Genomic DNA, 17187 nt, shown 5'->3' with positions numbered 1-17187 from the left:
AGAGTTGATCTCTCCTTCTATCTCTTTGGGCCTCCTTAACCTCATGTGGGCCCCTCCATCCACCCATTCGATTTCCCTCCAAACATATCGAATGGCTAGCTCGAATTCCTCATGTGGGTGGCCCCCACATTCCACTAACTGCTAAATAAAGTCGAATTAGCCCCAAAGTCCCTAAGTCGAAGTGGGGGCCCTCTTCCTAAGTTAAAAATGTGCCAAAATTGTGTAGTTGCACCCTGTTACTAATGTTTTTGAGAAGGGACGTGACAGTCCTCCCCTCCCAAATGTTGCTTGCCCTCAAGCAACCTCAAAGGTGCTCCAATATGTGCTCACCCTCCTAGGTGGCATCCTCATCTGGCAAGTTCTTCCAACGCACCAAGAACTCCCTGATGGTCCTGCTCCTCAGTCTCCTTTCCCTGCTCTCCAAAATGGCCTATGGTTCCAACACCAAGAGGCCCTCATCATCTAGTGGGGGCAGATCAGCTGTTGATGTCACCTGTTGTCCCAACACCTTATTAAGGCATGAAACATGAAAAACATTGTGGATCCTACTCCCCTGAGGCAGCTCCAACTCATAAGCCACCTCCTCGACTCGCCTGATCACCCAGTAGGACCCATAGAAGTGCGGTTGTAGCTTCTCGACCCCCTTCTGTTTCAGCGTGGATTGCTTGTAAGGCTGCAGCCAGAGGTATACCAAGTCCCCCTCCTCGAAGTGTCTCTCTGTCCTATGCCGATCTGCGTAAATTTTTTGTTGATTTTGGGTTGTCACCAAATTATCCTTGAGAGCCTTGAGGATATCTTGGCTCTCTTGGACCCAGTCCTTGGCCTTTGGGGCTTGGCTGTCTCCAAAAACAATATCAGCAAAAGTCAATGCATCATATCCATAGAGGGCACGGAAAGGAGTCATACCGATAGACATGTGGTGTGTGGTGTTGTAGCAGTACTCACCCAGATGCAACCATTAAACCCACGTCCTCTACTGACCTGTCACGTAGTTCCTCAAGTACCCCTCCAACCACTGATTAACTCTCTTCGTCTGGCCATCTGTCTGAGGGTGATAACTGGTGCTAGGAGTGAGCTCTGTCCCAACCAACCTGAAGAGTTCCTGCCAAAAGCCTCCCATGAATCTGTTGTCCATGTCGCTCACTATGTTCTTGGGGAGCCCATGCAATCTGAAAATCTCCCAGAAGAACAGCTCGACAACCTGTGCTATCGTGTACCTGGTGGGGATAGCGAAGAAGTGGGCAAATTTGGTCAATCTGTCGACCACTACGTATATGCAATTCTTCCCCTACGCTGTGGGGAGCCCTGTGATGAAATCCATCGAAATGCTTTCCCATTTCCCCTCCGGAATGGGAAGTGGTTGTAGCAATCCTATGGGGTGGGTCAGCTCCCCCTTGTTCCTCTGACAAGCCTCACCCTCCCGTACGTGTTGCAACACATCCTCCTTGAGGCCCTTCCATGTGAATCTCTCTCGGACAGCCATATAAGTATTTTGTAATCCCTAGTGTCTAGAAAATGGTGAATCATGGGCTGCCTGGAGTACCCTCTCCCTCAATTGTGAGTTTGGCACTAAGTAAATGCGCCCCTTGTAATAGATGACCTCATCCATCACACGGTAACGCTCATCTGCGTGTGTACCCTCCAATACCTCGCATGCCCTCCTGTCTTTGGAGTACTCCACCAACAACTGAGCCTTCCAATCATGGCAGATGCTCATGAGAGATAACCCAGCTGGCCTTCGAGATAGAGCATCGGCCACCACATTGTGCTTCCCCCGCACATACTCTATATCGAAGTCATAGGCCTGCACCTTGCAGACCAATCGTTGTTGCCTATCATTGAAACCCTGCTGCCCTATGAAATGTCGAAGACTGTTATGATCAATCTTCACTCGGAACCGGTTACCCACCAAGAGCTGGCGGAACTTGGCCAATGCATGCATAATGGCCAGCATCTCCTTGTCATATATGAAATATGACAGCTCATGCAGTAGGAACTTCCGACTCTCGAAAGCTATGGGATGCCCCTCTTGTGACAATAAAGCTCCAACTCCTACCCCGATGCATCACACTCCACCGTGAAAGGCTGGGAAAATCCTAAAAGTGCCAAAACAGGTCAACTGCTCATCACCTCCTTAAGGCGATCAAAGGCGGCTTGTGCTCCATCAATCCATGCGAAGGCCCCCTTCTTGGTCAAGTAGGTCAAAGGCGCTACCAACTGCGAGAACCCTTTGACAAACTTCCTGTAGTAGGTGCAAATGCCCAAGAAGCCCCTCAGCATAGTCACGTCTTGAGGTACTATCCAATCCCGGATGGCCCGAATCTTCTCCTCGCGGACTTTCACCCCATCTGCTCCAATGATATGCCCTAGGTAGAGAGCATCTTTGTCAACCCAAACTCACACTTGGAGAGTTTGGCATAAAACTGTTGTTCCTCCAAAATGCGCAATACCTCCTCTAAGTGTTGGAGGTGCTCCTCCCATGTCCGACTATAGATTAGAATGTCATCGAAGAACACTAGCACGAACCTCCTCAACCGTCCCCGAAAGACATGGTTCATGCATGACTGGAATGTGACCGGAGCATTGGTCAGCGCAAATGGCATGACCAGAAACTCAAAGTGCCCATAGTGGCACCGAAAAGTTGTCTTAGGGATATCCTAATCCCTCACCCTGATCTAGTGGTACCCTGAACGCAAATCAATTTTAGAGAAGTACTTAGCTCCTCTTAGCCCATCCATCAGCTTGTCAATGCGGGGAATAGGGTACCAGTTCTTTAGAGTCTTTCGGTTGAGGGCCTAATAGTTAATGCACATCTGAAGGGTTCAATCCTCCTTCTTTACCAGCACCACTGAAGAAGCAAAAGGACTGGAACTTGTCCTAATATGACCCAATGCAAGCAGCTCTTGGATGGCCTTCTCTATCTTGTCCTTATAGGCTTTGGGATGCCTGTAAGGAGTAGTGATCACTACCTGTACACCCAGATCCAACTCAATGGTGTGCTCAAATCCTCTATCTAGTGGCTGCCCTGGTAGAATGTCCCCAAACACTACTGCATCCCTGTCCAGCAAAGCATGTATGTCCGTCGGTGGTGGTTGTGCCTGTCCCCCATCCTCTAAGATCCTCAACTCAACTTCCCATGCAATGTCCCCATGTCGTAAGTCTGCCTCCATCCTGTGGGTCGAAACTGTCTGAGGTGGATAAGACTGCATGCCTCTCAAGACTACCAGTTTGCCATCTGGCCCAATGAACTCCATCTCTGGTTTCCTCCAATCCATCGTGACTCGCCCAAGGGAATACAACCACTGGACACCCATCACCATGTTGGTGTTTGGCACATCGACCACAAAGAAGTGGTTCATCATCGAGTAGTTCGCCATAACTACTGTCAAGGAGGGCACATATCTAGTGCACTGGATGGTACGGTCACCTGGCACTAGGACGGAGAAGCCCTCGAACTTTGTTGTGGTGAGGCCCATCCTCTAGACCAACTGGGCATCTATGAAATTTTGGGTAGCCCCACTGTCCACCAACACTGACACCCTCTGTCCCTGTACAAGTGCCTCTGATCCTCATTATCAAAAATTTAGGAATTTCGCATAAAGAAGCAAGAACTCCTCCTGTTGGGGCAAGAGATGCCCCTCCCTGTGGAGGTGGTGGTGGTGGCCCTCTGTCTGTCGGACTCTCTCCATCTATCCCACCGCAATCCTGCTCCACCTCATCCTCCTGGTCACTGTCAGAAAAGACCTCAATGTAGTGTGCTCTACCTGCAGTGCACCGATGGTCAGGTGCCCAGGGCTCTTTGTATGTGAAGCACAGCTTCCTCCTCTGGAGGTCCTTCCGTGTCTCCTCATCTAACTGCCCCCTCCCCTGCGTGGTCCTCTGCAGTGGGGGTATAGTCTCATGCCTCTTCTATGGGAAAGGGGTCCATGCAGGAAATGGTTCTCTAGTCTTGGGGATGGCACCCTGTAGATCTTTGGCACACAAGACCGCTTCCTGCAACGTGGAGGTTCTGCGTGACTTCACCAGTCCACGTAGGGGCTCAAGCAAGCCCTCAATGAAGGTATACACCCTCCTTGCCTCAGATAGATCCGAGACCATCACTGTCACCCGCAGAAAATCTGAAAAGTACTGCTATGGGTTGCCTGTTTGGCGCAGTTGGGTGAGCTCTCTGAAATAAGCCTTCGGACCCCTCTGATCAAATCGCTCCACCACCCTCCGAGTGAAATCCTCATAAGAAACTAGTTGGGCATGCCCTACGATGGTCGAGCCATGAAACCACCAATCATGGGCTTCCCCCTCCATGTGTAGTGGGCCATCTTAATGGCTTCCTACTCTGTCATCCGGTTGAGTTGGAAGTAGGTGTCCATCTTCTCAACCCACGCCCTAGTCCTGCACTTGGCAGTGCCATCAAAAGTAGGGAAATACATCCTCCCTATGGTTCTCTGCAACTCATAGTTCTATGTCTCTTGTCCTCCGTACCCCTTGTTCTTCTCACTCTGCTTGAGCTTGCAGTAACCTCTGAAGGAGAGGGCTTCTTTGAAGTCTTCATCCATAGACTGTCGCTCTCTAAAGTAATCTCCCATCTAAGGAGGGTCTTCCTCCCTTGTAGGCTTGATTTGTGCCACTGGCACGAAGGAAGGTAGTGTAGCCCTAGTCGGCACACTAACTGAAGTGTGTTGTGCTACTGGTGAGGGATGATCGAATGGCTGAGAGGCCCCAGAAGTTTCCCCACATAGAAACCCTTTAGGCGTGGTTCTCTCTCTGTACTTGACCTCCTCCAACATGTCTTTCTGCCCCTTGGCCAAGTCACTCAAGGCCCTCAGGAGGCTGTCGAAATCCATCTCCTCCCTGCTCTTGGCCTTGTCCTCTCCTGCTACTGCTTTCCCCCTCTCCTGCTACTGCTTTCCCCCTGTCCTCCATGTTTGGAGTAATCTCTAACTCCCTTTCTCCGCTCCTGTATCTTTGTCTACGGTAGGTGATGTTCTGTTGGTCCCTTCTCTCATAGGAGACAATCCCCACAGCTAAGCCAAGAAATAGGCTATGATATCACTGTAATGATCCTAAATAGGAAATACAAGTGATAACAACAAATATTCTATGCAACAAAATACAAAAACAAAATATTTATCAAGCAACCACAGAAAAACTGCAAATGAAGAACTTCTGAGCCATTTTATTATAATTCAGCAAGCCAAATACAATAGATAGTGAAATGGTGCACCTAGGCTTGTCTCAATGGACAAGCAGGACCAAACCTAGGTAGGAAAATGGCTTGAGCTGAAGGTTGTCCAGCTGTTGCACCAATCTGCACTATGTTGCACTGCTAAACTTCGACTAGCTGGAAAGTGCACTAAAACCGCCTAGATATTTATATGCTTTTAACACCCAGACTCCTTGGCCAACACCTAGAAAAACCCATAAGGGAATTTGGCTGGTTTTAACTTCTGTTTTAGACCCCCTTGGAGCCTCACCCTAGTTGTGGCTGCCAAATTCGACTTGCTGGAAACTACCTGCAAATCCCTCTGCAAACTGCTCCAAAATTTTGGGTTTACCCCTTCTTTCCAACTCCTAACTTCCCGGATTAACTTTACGCCCGAATCAGCTACTCCCAAACACCACGAAATTCTACTGGGTGGCCTCTGCGTTGTTCGTCTGCTCAGAAATGCAAATTGCTGGTATGCTGGCTCAGCTAGCTGAAAACTCTAGCGAAAATACCTAGACTATGCTGCTACCTCAACTCCCTAACCTCCCGACAAGCAATGAGATCCCTACTAGTCTCCAACTCCCTCTGCGTGATTCCAAACTACCCATAAATACGCACTTCCCTCTCTGCGTTGGTCACTGATGTGTGTTGCTGCCCCGGACTCCTGAAAACTCTTGTAGAACAGCCTCCCTAGGGTGGGCACGGATGGTCCCCCAAAGTATAGGTTGAATCTCCCGCGTGAAAGATTCGTGGCTAAACAGCCGGTAGACTTGCTAAACAGCAAAGCGTACAAGTGTGTGTTTGTTTGCAAATGTCAAAGATGGTCGAAAATGAGAGTTGATCTCTCCTTATATCTCCTTGGGCCTCCTTAGCCTCACGTGGGCCCCTCCATCCACCCATTCGATTTCCCTCCAAACATATCGAATGGCTAGTTTGAATTCCTCATGTGGCTGGTCCCCACATTCCACTAACTGCTAAATAAAGTCGAATTAGCCCCAAAGTCCCTAAGTCGAAGTGTGGGGCCCCCTTCCTAAGTCAAGAATGTTCCAAAATTGTGTAGTTGCACCCTGTTACTAACGTTTTTTAGAAGGGACATGAGAAATTCTCCCATAGTTATTCTGCAGACAAGAGAGGTCAATATTGCTAGGAGAGGTCGTATGAGTTGCCAATTTAGCAAATCAAGATTTCCAGTTGCACAGTGAATGCAGGAATCAGTTCGATAGCAAAAAAGGTGGATTGTAGGAATTTGTGGCAGATTGCTGGAATAGCAGTGTGAATTGTAGGAACCAGGTTGCAGAGGGAGACCGTAAGCCTTCTAGTGGTCAAATTGACTAGTGGAGGCCAAGAAATATTTTGTCAAAGCTTTGCCATGGTTTGGCAAGCAATTGAAATATTTAGCAATTGCAGAATTTGTTGAAGATTAAAATAAAATCCTCAGATCTGAAGAATTGGTTTTCCCTTCGGGGTTTATCCAAGGACATTTTGTCCAAAAATATTGTATCCATTTTGTGGTTTTCTATCAGAGTTTGGCTAGAAACCCTCTAAGAGAAATCTCCCTCTCTGTGTGCAATTTCTCTTCCACCCGATGCTAATTTTGATGCTTCAAAACCCTCTGCATCCAACCAAGGAATCTACTCAACGAAAATCTGAGTTGCTCTTGCTCCCTTTGACTGTTGGAACCACTATACCGGGCAACTCGACTTTTCTACATACCTACAACTGAAAATCGAATTTTTGCCCCAGCAATTTGGCCTACCTGTCAATGAACTACGAAGCCTCTAGGAATTTCAACCTATTGTTCCCACTAAATAGCGAAATTCCCTTCTCCACTTTTGAGCTTCTTAGTTGATCACTTATGCTCTAATACCAAGTGAAGATTTCATCTATCACAGCAACTAGAAATTATTTTCCTAATTGTTAATTTATTTAACAATTTATTTGTTGCCTGCTACGGCAAATATCAAATAATTCACAATGTAATTTTCACAAATAAACTGCAGAAGAAAAATAGCATTGGAATCTGATAAAACCTAGCACACATATAAAATTTACACAGTTATTTTTGGACAAATGTCCCCAGAAAAACCCAACTTGGGAAAATCGGTGCAACAATTGGGGGTTTTATTATTATGTAGCAATGAAATCTGAGTACAATCTATGGATGCCCAAATGGCAATCCAAACAACAAGAAAATTTGGCCAAAATTATCTAGGGGAATTTCCCTTCCTCCACAAGCAATCCCAACACAACTCTACCTCAAGAAACTCATCCTTCCAGACCCTTTGCATCAACTTCTACGTAGCGTTTGCACAAGCCCTTGGACGTCTAGTCCAAAATTGCCTCTGATGAAGTCATTTTGCTTGTCTCTGCAGCGGAAAATGATTCTTTGGCCCTCTGGAAGACTTTCCCGGCCTCTGGAAGTTGAATTGAATTTTCCTCCAGCGAAATCCAATTGCTCTTCTAAAGAAACTGCGCAGTCCTCAATGCTTCCTCACTAGGAATAATTTGACCTCTTGATGCTGCCTCTCCAGATTTGAAAACTTCCTCTGGATCACTGTCTCTGCCCGTCACTTACTCTGCTTTGATCTTTAGCTCTCTAACAATTACTACTCTTTTTGGACTAATTTTGTGGATCTTATTTTGGCTATTACACTTCATATTTCATCTTCTCTAGGAGTTGTTTAGCAGAACGGCCAGAGTGTTGCTTGTAGAGAAAGCAATGCTAGTAGGATTAGGGTTAGATTTCTCTTTCTTGATAATTACTTGTGAATTATGTTGGCTTCTTTCACTTATTTGTTATATTATCTTTCATCAAGCAATTACTAAATTATGTGTGCATGAAGATCACAAAAATACAAGACACAAGATGTAGGCACTCTGCCAGGAAAAAACCCCTATCCAAAGGAAAACCCAATCAAAATCGCTTCCTTCAATAGTTTTCCTTGTGACTATTCTAGCTACACAAAAGACCTCCTCCACACCAAGCCAACCTCTCCTTCTTCAATCCAACCTTTGCCCTAGCAACAGTAACACTTCGACCCTAACAACTTCGACTTGACAGCTTCCGGCATCAATAGCAACTTCGACCTAGACTAGAAGACTTCTATCTCCTAAACCAGCCCACACGAGAGCGAGAGAGAGAGAGAGAGAGGCACCAAAATTTCGATTTTCTTCTTCTCTTTCACCTTGACCAAACTAGCACTCCTTTTGGACCCTTCCTTCAACTTTTCACTTCTTCCTAGCTTCCAAAGATCGAACTATGCTTGAGAGAGTGAGATGCTCAAATGAAGTCGAACTGCCTTGTATATATAGCCTTCCAATGAGGTCGAATTGCCTTCCTTGAGGCCGACTTGGTGTGGAGGTTACATAATTTATTTTTGACTCAAAAATAATTCTTTTTACATTGTTTGAAAGCCCAAGAAGGGTCTCATTAAATATACAATGACTCTATTGACTCTTTATTAGTCCTAGGATTCCTCAATGGGAACTTTGACTAATAAAATGATGACCCAAGCATGAAACCCATGCTTTAATAAGTTATTGTAACAATAATAAAAATTCTTTTGACAAATACATTTTATGAAGACCGAACCTAGTTACATTTTTTAACACTCCCTCTTAACTAGGGAGGTATTCATATGGAAGATGTCGACCTATATGAACTATAAATAGTTTAGGCACTGCAATGCCATGGACCAGATTTTTGACCAACGAAGTTTATCCAAGGTCTATCAACAATTTAGGCACCACAATGCCATGGACTAGATTCCTAACCAGGGCAATCTATCCAAGTGGGACTAAGATGGACTAAAGCTTTCAGCCTTTCTAGGTACCATCAGGCTTACTTGCTAACTATTGACCACTACGTGTCAACACCCGTAGCAATACATCCCTAAACCCTAAACCCTAAACCCTAATAAAAAAACTGCATAAAGCAAAAATTAAAACCCTAGATCAGCTAATTAATTTACAGATTTGGCCCCTTAACAGCCAGATTCAGCAATAAGCACGGAAAACATTTTAAAGAACAGAAATTTCAGATTGTCACTGTGAAGAACTTCAGAAAATCTCTCATGCAAACTTAGAAAAATAAACCGAATGATAGACCCAGGATCAAGTCCAACTGGGCTCAGCAAAAAAAAAATGCTTGCGGGAGTTGGCTGGTTCAGCCGAGAACTTCCCCGAACGCCCACAAATTTCCTTCAGAAAATGTTTTCTGCACAGCTCAAAACAACCGTCAACAAAGAGGGCAAAAATGCTGCTAGATCTCAAACAATAATGGAGATACCTGCCATTACTTCAGAAACCCTAACAGCACCCAAACCCCAGCAAGTGAACAAGATACCTGTGCTCACAATACTCTACGAAAAGCTATTATTAATGGCTGAAAATAACATATGCAGAAAATGAAATGATCTCACAGCATTCCAAGAGAGTAACACCAGCAAGATATGGACCCCAAAGTCTTCCTTTATTAACCAGAAACAGATTTACAAGAGAGCTTCTTCAGTATCTGACTCACAGATCGAATGAATCGAAATGACTCCTAGCACCCTATTTAAAGGAAATGACTCCAACGGCTAGTTCGAGTGATCCATGTAGAAATGATCTCGACCGTTGATGAGGATCAAGACATCTCTTGATCTCATCCGTCGATTTATTCAATTAATTTTTTATTATTATTTTTTAAATTTAAAATTTCTTATTATTTATTATTTTATTATTATTTTTTAAATTCTTAAATTTTTAAATTTTTTATTATTTTTTATTAAACTTTTAAATTTTTTATTATTTATTATTTTTTCCATTTTTTAAAATTTTAAAATTTTTAATTTTTTATTATTTTTTATTAAATTTTTAAATTTTTTTATTATTTATTTTATTTTTTTTAAATTTTTTAAATTTTTTATTTTTTAAATCTTTTTTTAAATTTCTTAATTTTTATTTATTTTATTATTTTATTTCATTTTTTAAATGGATCATCGAACTAAGCCTTTGGAAACATCACCTAGGACCTAGGACTCACGAGGGGATTTAAAACATTTTCAACCCTCAAGACACATTTCATGATGACTTTTTACAATTTACATCTCAAGGGGACAAACCCACTTAATACAGACCCTCATAAATCACCCAGTTCTGCGACACAACTATAATCTAGCAGATTAACACACTAGGATTCTCCTAAAGTTCTAATGACAAAATCAATCCCGGCTTTGGGGTCAGGTTTGAAGGAAAACTCTGCCGATCCGTGGATCGGTGAGACAAAAAACCTTCCGGGACGTAGATTATCATCAGAAAGTTAGGTCCACCTAGGCAAATTACATACATGACTCATGTCTGCTAAGATTATTTACAATTAATACATGCAGACTGGGTTTATAATCAAAAAGATCAAGCTGCTGATGATGGCAGGATGGCACGGACATGCTGATCAGGTGCTGCTTCTTTCTGTCAAGAAAAACGGGGTGCACTGCATGGGTAGTTGACCAGAAGAGGTCAACACACTGTTTAGTGCATTGAGTGTCTCCGTTCGGAGATCTCACCCTTAGCCCCGGGGACTTCGAGTGCCTGCTCGGGCAAGGTATTTCCATCAGTATTTTTGCAGTAGTTTCATCAGCATTTTGGCAGGAGGATTGAGCATCTTGGATGACTGCACAGTCTTGAGAGGGATGACGCAGTTCTTTCTGGCAAGAGTTCTGGATTGAGGTTCTGCAAGGGGATTTGTGCTGGGAGGTTGAGTAGGGGATCAGCCCTTACATATTGGAGGATTTTGGCTGAGTTTCAAGCAGAGTTGTGGTGGGTTTATTTCAGTGGCAGCGCAGAGCCTTGAGGGATTGCATGGGTCCTCAAGGGGGCGATTTTCGGGGGTTGGCCATTTCAGAAAAGCTTTCTGGGTTTTTCTGAGTTTCTTGAGTAGAATCTGATTCCAGAGTTTCAGCATTTTCTGAGGAGGGGAAAAGCCCCAAATCCTCATTTGATTTCCAGCAACAGCAACAACACGGCAGTTCTCCAGCAGCTTGGACGTAGTTCAGAGATAGGCCATTCCTTTGCTATTCTGAGTGTATTTCTTCACTTGCCTTGTGCAAGTCGAGGTGCCATCTTTTTTATCACCTCCTGTACTCATTCTATTACTCAGTATAATAAAATGGCTTAGCATTTCTCTGCATTTCTTGAGTATCTGCTTAAATCTCATGGTTATATTGTTATATGTTGCATCATTGTTATTTTCATCACTTTGAGCTTCCCGGTTATTATATCATTTATACGTATTTGGTTGGAGTTTACCGAGGTTTAGGGAATATCTTGGAAACGGGATATTACAAAATATTATCTTTATTTGTCCCAGCAAGTTCCAACCTCAATGAGCAAGCTCCTCACTCCCACGTGTGCCCAGTGACACCCTTCTGTGCAGGCCCAGGTGCAACAAACTCACTCCAGAAAGTAGTTGTCTCCTCTGGCTCCCAAACTCCCCAAAAAAACCTGCAAAATAACTAAGCTTCCTCCTCCTAATTTCCACTGGCAATTGCTCCCCGAAAGAGCACTAAATTGACTCCCCTTGAGCCTCTCCTATTTCCTCTTGGAATACGCACTGCCTGGGCAAATACTAAGTGTAAGTGTTGAAAAATTCACTGCAAGTCTCCTCCAGATAGATGTGAAAGAACCTCTCTAAGGTAGCACTCGTGTTGAAGTCCCCCGAAGAAAGGGTGAGTTCTTCACTTGGAAAACTCGTGTTGAACAACAAGTGACCCGACTAAGCAGCTCAAGCAACTAAGTTAAGTTTGATATGCCAAACAATGCAAATGAAGTTGAGCTCCCTCCTTTTATAATTTTGTGGGCCTTCCTACCCACGTGGACCCCTCCACCAAGCAAATCGAATTCCCTCCTAAGCATTTCAAACTATAGGGTAAGTGAAGTTTGTTTTTCATTGTGTGCGTGGCCCCCACATTCCACTATCAAAATAATATCATTTCCTTTTAACTCCTAAGTCCTTTATAAAAAATGAGTGGGTCTCATAGCCTCCAAAATTGTTCTCAAAATTTGGAATTAATTATGTTCCAAAATAATTTAGGAAGGGGCATTACAGTCCTCCCCTCCTAAATGTTGTCTGTCCCCAAGCAACTTCAACGTTGGCTGCTCCAGTGTGTGCTCACCCTCCCAAGTGGCATCCTCATCCAGCAAACTCTTCCAACGCACCAAATACTCCCTAATCGTTTTGCTCCTTAACTTCCTCTCCCTAGTCTCCAAAATGGCTTCTGGTTCCAAAACCAGATGCCCCTCATTATCAAGCAGAGGCAACTCCACAGTTGTTGTAACCTGCTACCCCAACACCCTCTTAAGGCATGAAACATGGAAAATGTTGTGGATCTTGTTCCCTGGTGGTAGCTCCAACTCGTATGCTACCTCTCCAACTCCCCTTATCACCTTGTATGGCCCATAAAACCGTGGTTGTAGCTTCTCGACCCCCTTTTGTTTCAATGTCGACTGTTTGTATGGCTGCAATCGCAGGAACACCAAGTCCCCGTCCTCAAAGTGCCTCTCAACCCGATTTCTATCAGCATACATCTTTTGTTGGTTTTATGTTGTCAGCAAATTATCCTTGCGAGCCTTGAGGATGTCTTGGCTCTCTAGGATCCAATCTCTAGCCTTTGGAGCTCGGCGATATCCAAAAACAATGTTAGCAAAAGACAAAGCATCATAACCATATAAAGCACAGAAAGGTTACATATTGATGGACATATGATGGGTGGTGTTGTAGCAATACTCCCCTAAGTGTAGCCATCGAATCCATGCCCTCTACTGCCCAGTCACATAGTTCCTGAGATAGCCCTCTAGCCACTTGTTCACCCTCTCCGTTTGGTCGTCTGTCTGTGGGTGGTAACTAGTGCTCGAGGTGAGCTCAGTACCCACTAGCCTGAAGAGCTCCTGCCAGAATCCTCCCATAAATCGGTTGTCCCTGTCGCTGACTATGGTCTTAGGGAGTCCATGCAAGCGGAAGACCTCCCTAAAGAAAAACTCTGCCACCTAAGAGGCTGAGTACCATGTCAGAATGGCAAAGAAATGGGCATACTTGGTCAGCCGGTCGACCACCACATAGATACAATCCTTGCCCTGCACTTCTAGAAGCCCTATAATGAAATCCATAGAGATACTCTACCATTTCCACTTAGGAATGAGGAGAGACTGCAACAAGCCGACTGGATGAGTCAACTTCCCCTTGTTCCTATGACGGGCCTCACACTCCTGCACATACCGCAAAACGTCCCCCTTGAGGCCCTTCCATGTGAAGCGCTCTCTCATTGCCATGTACGTCTTCCTGAACCCCTGATGCCCTGACAATGGAGAATCATGGGTTGCATGAAGTATCTGCTCCCTCAACAATGAGCCCTGAACCAAGAATATGCGCCCCTTGTAGTAGATAATCTCAGCCATCACTCGGTAGCACTCATCTATGTGAATGCCCTCTAAGATCTCACATGCTCGCTCATCCTTGCAGTACTCTACTGACAACTGCGCCTTCTAGTCATGGAAAATGCTTATTAGTGAAAGCTCTGTTAATCTTTGGGATAATGCATCGGCTACCAAATGGTGCCTCCCCCGCACATACTCAATATCAAAATCATAGGCCTGCACCTTAAGGCTTGTTGACCCACTTTTGTTACCTGCCATTGAGGCCTTACTGCCCCATGAAGTGGCGAAGATTGTTGTGATTTGTCTTCACCCGAAACCAGTTGCCCACCAAGTACTGTCGGAATTTGGCCAATGCATGCATGATGGCCAACATCTCCTTGTCATATATAGAATACGACTTCTCATGGGGTAGGAGCTTCCAGCTCTCGAAAGCAATGGGATGTCCATCTTGGGATAATACTACTATGATCCCCTCTCCTGATGCATCACACTCCACAATGAATGGCTGAGTGAAATCCAGGAGTGCCAACACTGGACAACTACTCATCACCTCCTTGAGGCGATCAAAAGTTGATTGGGCTCCATCTGTCCATGCAAAAGCCCCCTTCTTGGTCAAGTCCGTGAGGGGTGCTACCAACTGCGAAAATCCCTTGACGAACTTTCGGTAATAGGTGTAGATGCCCAAGAACCCCCTCAGCGTTGTCACATCTCTAGGCACCAACCAATCTCGAATAGCCTGTATCTTCTCCTCATGCACCTTCACCCCATCTGCACCAATGATGTGCCCCAAGTAGAGCATCTCAGTCAAGCCAAACTCACATTTGGACAATTTGGCATAAAACTATTGCTCCTCCAAAATGCGCAACACCACCTCTAGGTGTTGTAGGTGCTCCTCCCAAGTCCTGTTATAGATCAAAATGTCATCAAAAAACACCAATACAAATCTCCTCAACTACCCCCGAAACACATGGTTCATACATGACTGAAAGGTGGCAGGTGCGTTGGTCAACCCAAAGGGCATGACCAAAAACTCGAAATGCCCATAATGACATCTGAAAGTCATCTTAGGGATGTCCCGATCCCTCACTCTGATCTGATGGTACCCCCAACATAGATCTATCTTAGAGAAGTACTTGCCTCATCTAAGCTCATCCACCAACTCGCCAATGTGTGTTATGGTGTACCGGTTCTTGAATGTCTTCTTGTTGAGCGCTCTGTAGTCGATGCACATATGCAAGGTTTTGTCCTTCTTCTTCACCAGCACCACTGAAGAAGCGAAGGCACTGGAACTTGGCCTAATGTGGCCCAACGCCAACAACTCCTTGATGGCCTGCTCAATATTTTCCTTATAGGCCTTGGGGTGCCTATAAGGGGTGGTAATCATTGCCTACACACCCAGCTCCAACTCAATGGTGTGCTCAAATCCCCTGTCTGGTGGCTGCCCTAGTGGAATGTCCCCAAATACTACTAAGTATCTATCTAATAGTGCCTGTATATCTGGGTGTGGTGATTGGGCCCATCCCCCAGCCTCTGAAATCCTTAGCTCTACAACCCACGCTATCTCTCCATGCCTCAAGTCTGCCTCCATCTGATGTGTCGAAATTGTCTGAGGAGGATACGAATGCATGCCCCTAAGGACCACCAGTTTTCCATCCGGCCCAATGAACTCCATCTCTAACTTCCTCCAATCAGTGGTGACTCGGCCAAGGGAGTATAGCCACTGGACACCCATCACTACGTTGGTGTCTAGTACATCCACTACGAAGAAATGATTTGTCATCAAGTAGTTCCCCATGGTCACTGTCAAGGCGGGAACATACCGAGTGCACTGCATTGTTTTGTCCCCTAGCACCAGAACAGAAAACCCCTCAAACTCTGTTGTGGTGATGCCCCTCCTCTGAACCATCTGAGCATCAATGAAGTTGTGGGTAGCCCCACTGTCTACTAGGACTGAGACACATTGCCCCTGCACTGTGCCTTTGATCCTCATCATCAGAAATTTGGGGACCCCGCATAAGGAAGCAAGGACTCCCCCAGAGGGTGCGAAAGATGCTCCTCCATGTGGTGGTGGTGGTGGTGGTCCCCTCTCTGTTGAACCCTCACTGTCTCCCCCACCATACTCCAACTCCACATCATCCTCCTAATAACTATTCGAAAAGACCTCAATATAATGGGCTTTGCCCGTCGTGCATTGATGACCTGGTGCCCATAGCTCCCAACAAGTAAAGCATAGTTTCCTCCTCCCGAGGTCCCTCCTGGTCTCCTCATCTAGCTGCTCACGTCCCTGGGCTGCTCTTTGTCGTGGTGGTCTAGTATCACTTCCCTTCTGATGGTAGGGATCGCGTGTGGGAGTAGATGCCTGGGTCTTGGGGATGGCCCCTTGCAAGTTTCTAGCACGTCACAACCTCCTACAACATAGAGGGCCTGCGTGACTTCACCAAACCACGCAGTGGCTCGAGTAATCCCTCAATAAAAGTGTACACCCTCCTAGCATCTGATAAATCCGACACCATGACTGAGACTCTCAAAAACTCTGATATGTACTGCTCTGGATGACCCATTTGTTTGAGTTGGGTCAGCTCCCTGAAGTGAGCCTTCGAATCCCTCTGATCAAAGCGCTCCACCACTCTCCTAGTGAAATCCTCATAGGAAGTCACGTTGGCATGCCCCAGAGTAGACAAGCCATGAAACCACCAGTTGTGTGCCTCCCCCTCCAAGTGTAGCGTAGCCATTTTAATGGCTTCCACCTCTGTCATCCTGTTGAGTTGGAAATAAGTGTCCATCTTCTCCACCCAGGCCCGAGTTGTGCACTTGGTCGTGCCATCATATGTAGGGAAGTACATCCTCCCAATAGTATGTTGCAACTCAAAGTTCTGCATGCCATGGCCTCCATAATTTATGCCCTTCTCATTCTGCTTGAGCTGGCAATAGTCTCTGAAAGATAGGGTTGCCTTGAATTCCTCCCCCATGGATTGCCATTCCCTAAAATACTCCCCCATGGGCATCTGGTCATCCGATCCACCCTGCTCACTAGGTTTTGATGGCAAGAAAGATGGTAGTGTAGTCGTAGTTGGCCCACCTGAGGCTAGTGGGTGATTATCCAGTGAAGGGTGGTCATACTGTTGGGAGGCCCCAGAAGTCTCCGCAAATAGACAATCTCGATGGATGCTTTGGTCCCACTTCTGTTGTTTGATCTCATCCAGCATATCCTTTTGCCCCTTTGCTAAACATTGAGCTCCTTCAAGAGGTTGTCAAAGGCCATCTCCTCCTTACTCCTGGGCTCAACCATATCCTCTACTACCACTGCCTTCCCACACTCCTCAATGTCTGGTGTAATCTCTAACTCCCTCTGCCGGCTCCGGTACCTCTATCTCCTGTAGGTGATATTTTGACTGTCATCCTCATTCATAAGAAAATCTCCCACGGATAGGCCAAGATCTGGGCTTTGATACCACTGTAATGTTCCTAATTAGGAAAAACAGTGATATGCAAAGCAAGCCGCAAAATTACACCACAGAAAATTTCGAACTTTAGCATGCACCGATGAAAAACCAAAAATGTAGAAGCAGCTG

General features: G+C 45.4%; 1 protein-coding gene across 4 annotated transcripts in view; it reads right to left on the bottom strand.

Moving 5' to 3' along the window:
• The window catches only part of LOC149168732 (uncharacterized), a 391641-nt gene that overhangs the window by 326866 nt on the left and 47588 nt on the right, over positions 1-17187 (bottom strand). The gene's annotated exons all lie outside the window — the stretch shown is intronic.

Source organism: Pinus tabuliformis, chromosome 4_2 (assembly GCF_031772625.1).
Source record: "Pinus tabuliformis cultivar Carrire ecotype Pingquan chromosome 4_2, CPIR1, whole genome shotgun sequence".
Lineage (NCBI taxonomy): Eukaryota > Viridiplantae > Streptophyta > Pinopsida > Pinales > Pinaceae > Pinus > Pinus tabuliformis.
Note: the sequence above shows the minus strand (reverse complement) of the source record. Positions and strands in the feature narration are given on the sequence as shown.